The sequence below is a fragment of the Cucumis sativus genome, unplaced genomic scaffold (genome assembly GCF_000004075.3).
Source record: "Cucumis sativus cultivar 9930 unplaced genomic scaffold, Cucumber_9930_V3 scaffold41, whole genome shotgun sequence".
NCBI classification, from domain to species: domain Eukaryota; kingdom Viridiplantae; phylum Streptophyta; class Magnoliopsida; order Cucurbitales; family Cucurbitaceae; genus Cucumis; species Cucumis sativus.
Genome location: NW_022279549.1, coordinates 184,226 through 193,315, shown reverse-complemented (window position 1 = coordinate 193,315; position 9,090 = coordinate 184,226). Strand labels below are relative to the sequence as shown.

Below are 9,090 nucleotides of genomic sequence, written 5' to 3'. Positions count from 1 at the left end.
AATTTAATTTTAGTTACATATTCTTATTGGTTGAGTTTGATTGCATACTTCCATTCATATCTTTTTATCAATCTTGTTATTTAACAAAGTTTACAAAGTTCTTTATTTAAATATTAAAAAATATCTAATTAGTTGATTTTACTTTTTATTTGTCAAAAAGTTTATTTAAACCCTATTCACCCCCTCTAGGGTTGCCATACCGATCCAACATTGATTATAACCAAGATGCCTCAAAGTCGTTCACATGTGTTTCGACATTCAGGGAATTTCAATGTGTTCGACTGACTTTCCAAAGTTACTTTCTCTACTAAAGCCTGAAGCCCTGTATGCTGCAAGAATTAGTGTTGCCAATCGAGGTTGCAACGTTTCAAATGCAACTGATCAGCATACCATTCAAAATTTGAATTTTCAACATGACGAGTTTGTAACTTTAGTGCCCCTTGGAGAAGAAAATGAAATTCAGGGTATGTGTAATTCAGGTTTTGTTCCACAAGATAGTACAATTTAAATTATTCTCCATATGTTGCTTAATTATCTCAGAACGGTTTATTTAAACCAGGATGCAGTGCATGACAGCAACGGTCCGGTTTCTTTTGCAGAAATAGAGAACAACATGAAGCTAGTATGACAGCTAAAAGTGATGTATACGATACCTGCTCTCAAGGATGCTCTTTAGCCAATTCAAAGCATGAGATTTTATCAAGTATTTATCCTAAAAATCCAACCAATCAGTGTACACAAAATTTCTATCAAGAATTTGGAAGTGTAAATGTGGCATCAGAGGACCTCAATTCTGAAGAGAACACATTAGGAAAATCATTTAAAATTATGTTGATGAACATTGCAAACGAAACTAAGAAAACTCAGCTCATGAAGGTACGGTACCAATTTATAGTCTTCTAAAATATTCATCAATCATGTTTCTTTTGAGATTTTCTATTGATGGTATTGAAGTTTTATATCCTTGGCTTAGTATTCTTTAAAGGGGTGTTTGACAGAAGGAGTGGTCCAAGAAGTTGTGAAATCTAGAAAGTTTTGAACTCTTAGGGCCTAGGACATACGAAGTCAATAAGGCATAAAATTGAAATTTTCTTGTCGGGAGTCCACAAACACTTTTGGCCAAACAAAGAGCGGAAAACTCCACACTTCCCTAATCCTACTCTTCCAACTCCTTGGCTCATACAGCCTCTACGATCTCTAAATACTGATAGGCCCATGGTAGTGAAGGTGTACACCCGTAGGCACAAGAAAGGATTCAGGTGAGGAGGATGGGAAGCTGTATTTGTTGGTCTGAATGTTGCTAGTTAAGGGAGCCATGAGTCTTTTATGCTTTCATATAAATGCTATTATGATTGTTTGGGGAGGGTATGTTTTGGCATAGCTTGTATCAGGTTTCTTAGAATAATTGGGAGAGCTAGAGAAGCTTCTGATTCCTTCCCTCCATTATTGATAAATAAAATTGAGGTTAAGGCTTATCATATACATACCCAGTCATTGAACTTCTCCATATTCCTTAAGAGGCATATCTTGGGCTTATTTGGCTGGCTCTACTCATGTAGGATTTCGAAAGGCGAATCTGACATCCTGCCAAAAATGATTAATCAGTTTCTTTAACTGTTGAACTTTTAGGTTGTATACTAGCAAGCACATGAAGTTTAGGGATTCAATCTTTATATTATTTTTAAGAGTTATTCAATATCCCTACCTAGAATAGACAAATGAAGCTTGAAACTACCCATAATATTAATGTGTTGTTTAATTATGACATTTTGTTATCGTCTTTCTAACTTACAAATATCCATCTTCTGATATGTGTTCACATGCATATTTTATGGATGTAGATTTTATAGTATTTCTTTATTTATTTTATATGGCATTAGCTGTGTACATTTTTTTATAAAATATTAATATAAATATTAAACCACCGATTCACCAAAAAGTTTAAGCTGGTGGTTGAAAGAAAATTCAATTATAGCCTTAAGCTTAAGCTACTTTGGTGGACTAGAGAGTATAATCTTAGAAACACTCAATCTGATCAAGTTCTCTGAAGCAAGAATTAAAGTTCGGAAAAATCTTTGCGGATTCTTACCAGCAACTATAGAATTAAAGAGTGAGAACTGAGGAAATTTTTCCCTTAATTTTGGGGATTTTGAACCCTTATAAGCTCCTGTAATAATCCAATCTGATCTATTTCAAAGTGATTTTTCCAATCCTATTGATTTATGTAGAATAAATTCAGTGATTTTAGATGAAGGGCTCCAAAGTGATGGTCTCCCAGATACCTGAATTTTCTCAAACAGAATGCCCCATCCATCTCAAGAAATCCTTTCGAAGCACTTAGGAAGTTGGGTGATGAAGAAGAAAACCTTGTTCGACCGGAAAGAGTTTCAGCCCTTGAATCCTCGCCGAAAAAAATAATTTTCAGAAGGAAAAATTCAAATTTGGGTATAGCTGGGATCTCCACGTACTTAGAAGGGGAAAAGACTTCAATAGAAAAGAGAGAAAAACAGACCTCAAAAGAAAAGGCAGCCAACCGACATTTTATTATCTCAAAAAACAGCTCACCTAGCCCTCCCCAACCAGATTTTTTCAAACTTAATGTATCTGCAGACATTTTAAAAGCTGACACACAGATGGTAGGCCCCAAGAATTTTATTAATCAGAATTCCAATGGCTTTTGGTATTCTGACGAATTGGAGGAAGAATCAGAGTCCTCTCCTCCATCAAGGAACTTCACTTGCGGGCCATCTCCTGTTTTCAGCTCTCAACCAAAATTACCAGCCTCTCCAAGACTAAAATATCATCTGCAATGAAAGCTATTCCATTTCATGCCAGAAATTTTTCTAAGCACCTCAAGACCTATACCAAAGGGAGAACTTCTTTTCGCAACATTTGGATGAGCTTGGCTAATTCTGATTTATTAGAGGAAAGTTGTGTGAAGATACAAATTCCAAATTCAGTTGGCAAAAGGTCAGTACTGCCTTCCTCCTTAAGTAATAAATTTTCTCAATCCTCCTCCAAACTTTCTGGTTCATTCTTTAATTTTGTGCAAGATACTTCTTGTCTCAAAAAAGTTGAGAGCCTAGAAGATGAATTCATGGAAGTTTAATCAGTCACCAGTGTAAGTAGTGCAGAATTTGAACCAGTTGAGGAAGAAATAATTCAATCAGAGACAGAGAAACAAGAGGACAGTGACTCTCTCGGTCCAGATTTTATTAAATTGTTTTCCTCCCCATAAAAAGAAATTTTGTGCAGGTCAGCAAGTATCCTTCCCCTCAAGAGTTGGTTCCTTTCTTGGCAGCATGTGAAATTGAATTGATATAAGGCAGAGGTTGCAAAGATGAAGATTATATCATGGAACACTAGAGGATTCATGGGCCATTCGAAACAATTGGCTATTAAAAATCTTTTGAAGAAAGCTAATCCAGATAGAGCATTGATTCCGGGGACCAAAAGAGAAGAGATTGCCAGTTGTATTATAAAGGCACTATGGAGTTCAAAAGGAATTGGCTGGGTCTTTGTTTGAAGCTAGTGGCAGATTAAGAGTTTTGCTGATTATGTGGATAAATATAAGTTGTCGATTATTGAAGTTCGGTCAAGAGAAGGAAGGTCATTACAGTGTGGCTTATAAGTTGTTTCAACATTAATTTATAAGTTGTTTGGAAAGGTTCTCGCAGAAAGATTAAAGAAAGCCAGGCCAGGTATTACTTTGTAAGACCTCCTATTATCTATACCTATAAAAGGAAGGGTAGAAAGGGAAATTCCTTAGCAACCAATGATGAGAGAATAATGGGAGAGGATCGTGCAGGTGGGGCCCACTAGGAGGGATGAGAGAGAGAGGTATAAACATGTAATGTTGGGGTAGGGGAGGCTAGGTCTTTTTTGGTTATTTCAAGGAGAGTAAAGGCTGCTGTAGCCTGAGGGTATCCAGCCCTGTATAAAGGAGCTGGGTAAGTTTTCTATGTTGTTCTTCCTTTATTTTTCATATCTACTATTGTTGAATGTGTTTTGGCTTTTACATAAATAAAGAATTACAGAGTGCTGCCTCTGTTTAGCCATTTGGTTAGGATATTTTGTGTTTTATTGTTAGAATCCTAAGATATTTCTCCATTACAATGTGGCTTTCTGGAAGAGTGCCAAATCTTGGATCCTATTTTAATAGCAAAAGAAACTTTGGAGGTATATATTATCCGAAAAAAGAAAAGATGGATCATTAAATTAGACCTTGAAAAGGCCTTTAACAGAGTGGATTGGAAATTTTAGAAAATGTAATGCAAAAGAAGATCTTCGACGTAGGATATTGTGTTATATTGGCCAGCCTTTACAGCATCCCCACTTTGAAGTCTTTGATGATCAGGACTTTCGGATCAGCCCTCTGCTTCAAACAGTTTTTGCTCAACCAATCAAGGCTTATTCTTCTTTGTTCTCAGCATGCTGCCTTTGATTATGATTTTGCTTTGGAAAGATTCTTTTTATCATTTTGTTTGTCTTTGTTTTTGTGGCTTTTTGTTTTGATCTTGTGTTGTCGCTTTTTGGATGTTTTGAGGGCACTAAGGGGGTGTCAACCTAGTTTGTGATGCCCGGATGCGCCTGTTGATCTTCCCTCTCCCCTTTTGCTCTTTGTATAATCCTCATGTACATTGAGCTTTGTCTCTTTCTTTATATTAATAATAGTGAGACTCGTATCCTTTTTTAAAAAAAGAAAGAAAATTCAATTATATATCACCAACACTCTCCTCACTTGTGGGCTTGAAATATTTGAAAGGCCCAACAACTGGAAATGGATTTTAATTGGGGAGGAAACGAAAATACGAGGCTTGAACACGAGACCTTCTTGGACCACCTGCTCGGATACCATATTGAAAGGGAGACAAACAAACACACAACTTTACGTGGAAACCTGTGTACCAGGAGAAAAACCACTATATTTTTCTTCTTATTATTTTCTGATGAAAAATACAATAGGTACAAGGGAGAATAAATAGAATATACAGAGGAATAAAAAAGGAAAATATTTAGGAATTAAGAAAAATATTCCCATAAACTTTTCATAAATATTCTAAGATTCTAACAATAAAAAGTTCTTTTTATTCCAAATTGTGACTGCTCTAATGTGCAGTTGTTTTATGATTTAGATGATTGAGGAACTTGGTGGTTCTCTCACTGCTGATGGGAGTACAAGCGCTCATGCCATTACAGGAAAAGTGCGGAAAACTCTAAACTTTTGTATTGCTCTCTTGCAACCTTAGACGAACACTCTTCTATGTGTCCTTTTGGCCTTTGAATACCGATAATCATCTCATTTGCACCAAAGTTAGCGATTCCATGCACACAAGGCCTTTGCCGTTATTCTTCCATTGCCTCGTAGTTGTGCTTAGGCTGGAAATTGCTGTGAACCTTCTAGATCTAAAAGGGCATAGTTTCTTATTCTACTGCCTATTTACTTTTAGTTAAACATCAAAATCAATTCTTATGTTTGAGTTGGATTGTATCATGCTCTTCCTTTTCAGTTGTTTCTATCGTGATGGTGGGTAGTGGTTGTTAAGACAACCATTAGGCTAATTTGGGTTTCAGGCTTACTTTTCCCATTTTACGTGTAAAATGGCTCAAGCTCACTAATGAAAGATATTTGTTGGCTAGCTAGTGTTTTTATCCTCGATTTCCTTCTTCCCCTAATACATTATGTTATGGAATTTGTTAGATACCTAGATTAGTATAGGGTTGGGGTATAAGGGTAATTAGATATTTAGGAAGTTACTAGTAGTTATTGTGTAAGTGTGGTTACTAGTAGTTATTATGTAAGTGTGGTAACTAGGGTGGTTACATGTTATTATAAATGGAGGGAGGGTAAGTGGGGAGAATTCTGGGGAGTGATATAAGGTTTGGGTGAGAGTACTCAAGAGGGAGGGTTCCAAGTGCTTTATACTTGGTTTTATCTTGTATTTTCTTATAGTTACATTATAATAAATTCAGATCTTGTTCTTGTTAGGAAGTATATGTCTCCAATATTATTTAAGTACAGTAGGAGAATTAAAAAGGGTAATATTGACCCACACAAGAATATATGAGAGATTATAGGAGGAGAGAATATCGGAGGAGATCTTTCCCATTAGTTTGTTAGTAAAGCAAAATAAAATGGAGGAAAGAGGAGGGAGAAAGGGGACAAAATATTCCAAAGAAGTAGAGGCTGCCGTCTTTCGTGCTCGGGAGAAGTAGAGGGTCCAAGTCAAGTTCTTTTTATTGTTTGTTTTGGTCATTTTCATGGTTGCGGTTTGTTCTTAGTTTTTCTTGTTCTTTGTTGTGATCCTCACTGGAGTGTGCCTTTAGGAAGTAGATGTGAGTGATTTTTTATTCTCTATACTGTAATTCATTGAGGTAATTCAATAAAGTAAGATACATTGCCGTATATTTACAGTATCTTAACAAATTGGTATCAGAGCGTTTTTACTTGGGAGAATGATAGAGCAGCACAAAAACGGATCAAAGAGAAGTTGGAGACCTCTGATAAGGAAATCTCGGGATACAAGTGGAGTTACACAAGTTGCTGGCAATTGAAGAAAACTTGTTATGCTTGCCAAAAAGCATCGAAAGACTGGTCATCTAGTTGGAAAAACAAGAACGGTTGCTAAATGCATCGAAGGAATAGCAGAAGGATAATTTGACGATCTCCGAAAGAATGGAAGGATCGTCGAGCAAAGGACCAACGATTGAGAGTATAATCGAAGGTGGAGGTAAGACATTGAAGGAAATCAAGGTAGAAGGTAAAACAAACAAGTTTGAAAGGGATGAAAACTCGAACGATCATAGCAAATTCAAGAAGGTTGAAATGCCTGTGTTCAGTGGCACTGATCTGGATTGTGTTTATTTAGAACGGATTGGAATCTTCAGGTCCATAAATTGATGGATTTCAAGAAGGATCTGAATCCATAGAAGAATCGAGGAAAACGTGATTGCAACGGTTATACAACGAAGGTGAAGAGGATGGCAAAGAGTGACCAAGAAGAAACTATAGAGGAAGGTCGACGAGGATTACCTGTGAGGCTCGAAATGAAGACTCGAGTGAAGAAAAATTTGTTGCTAAAAGAAACACAAAATGGCTGGTTGCAATGGAGAAAGAAGAAGCCGATAGTTATCGGTCTACAGAGGCTCGAGAAGGTGGTCTGGAATAGGGGTGAATCACGTGACGAGGAAGAAGTTGTTGCACACATGATGGTGCCAATGGCGTGGTAGAAATTGGTAGGACAGAGGATTAGGACAAAAGGAACAATCTTGGGTTTTACTATTTCAAGTGGGCTTCAACTTACTCTAAATGAGCTTCAACTTATTCTAAATAAAACATTGGGGCACATCATTTTGTAGATGAAGTGGGTGGAGAGTTCCAAAAATAGGAGGGAAGAAAAACTTGTATGTAGGTGGGTCCTAGGAATGAAACCGGCGGCAGTATGATTTTGGTCTTGACGCAACACTTTGATTATGGCCTAGCCCACTAGAGATGAAGAGTTTGAAAATTAAACACTTGTTGGTGATATGCAAAGGGTTAACTAAGACAATGTGTTTTGGAAAAGGAAAATTCAAGTACATTGGGCTGCTTTGTGGGCTGAAGTCAATGGACCTTATTGGAATCGAGAGTTTTCCAAAGCCGAAGGGGAGGATTTCTTTTTCAACATTCAAGAGCAGAATGTTGGGGATTGTTTGCAATTAAAAAGAGAAAAAAAGAAAAGGGGGCCTTGATCATGTTTGTAAGCTCACCTTGAGGACAAGGTGTTTTGAAGGATCGGGTAATGTTAGATACTTAGAAGTGAGGGGAGAATTCTGGGAAGTGATCTAGGGCTTGGGTGAGAGTACTCAAGAGGGAGGTTCCAAGTGCCTTATACTTGGTTTTATCTTGTATTTTCTTATAGTTCATTATAATAAATTAAGATCTTGTTCTTGTTAGGAAGTATCCTAACAGAATTCCTCTAGAAGGTCTCATGTTAGCGAATGATAATCTGCGTTAAGTGTATTTGTAGGAGTTCTTCTCCCGGACATCTATGGTTGATATTTTTTACCTTTCAATATATCAAAGCCAAGGATTCTTTTGCATTTCTCTATGCTTTTTCTTTACCCAATTATGCTTTTTTCAGTTATATTTGGGAGTAGTATTTCATTTGTTTCATGTGAAATGTTGAACTTCAATAGTGTGGAGAGTGGAACGTAATATCTTACCTTTTATATTAGTAAACTTGATTTTAAGCAATGTGTTTTTGAAGATTTTATGTTGTAGATTGTTTTTTGTTCTTCAAGCTACTGTTCTTAACTTTATTTTCTCCTGTTATTGTTCTCAATGATTATCGAGCATATGCATTACCATGTGGCTTCAAGCGTTTCAGTGTGCTCTTGCTCATATTTTACTATATCTTGTTTACTAAAATTGCAAGTTAATTGCAAATTACTCAGAGCTTGGATTGTCTCCTCCAGTTGGTTAAAGGAAAGCTACCGGGAAGGCAGATTTGTTGGTATGTTCGAATGGCTTGCTAGTATCAAAGCGTAATGTATTTTCTGCCACTTATTTTTCATCCTACCTAATTTTTGTGATTGATTAATTCCTTATTGATCTGCAGACGAGTTGCCTTACATACTAAATGATGATGACTACATATCGAAGTATCGAGCCAGCCTAAAAAGCTGCAGTTCTCAAGGCAAAAGCATGTTTTGAGCTTTATTGAAGGGTATGATGTTTGCATATCATCTCACGCTCAACCACGCACCTAAAACTCTATCCCTGATAGTCAAGTCAGCCGGTGGAATGTAAGTTCTCTGTTATTGTACAAATCTCGAGTACTAGGTTTGGTTCTCTATTTTACACATACAACACTATAAATATGGCTATCCTCCCATCTAAATGAAGACATGAAGTTCTCAACAAACAAGCACGTATACGAATTCTAGACATGGGTCAAAATTATAGACATGGTGACGTGTCATTTTTTTCTAAAAAATATAGGATAGTGCTAGAACACAGTTTTAATATATATAATTTAAAAAGTATGTATCATATTTATATAGAAATTCAAAGTCAATAAGTTTATGTATTTATATGCTTAAAAATAA

The 9,090-nt window shown here is 36.4% G+C and overlaps 1 long non-coding RNA gene across 1 annotated transcript; it reads left to right on the top strand.

Annotated features, from left to right (window-relative positions):
- Positions 1-831: 831 nt before the first annotated feature.
- LOC116405890 lies at positions 832-8,708 on the top strand. The gene is made up of 3 exons (XR_004218970.1): positions 832-876; positions 8,437-8,495; positions 8,601-8,708. It is a non-coding gene; the product is annotated as an uncharacterized LOC116405890 (long non-coding RNA).
- Positions 8,709-9,090: the final 382 nt, after the last annotated feature.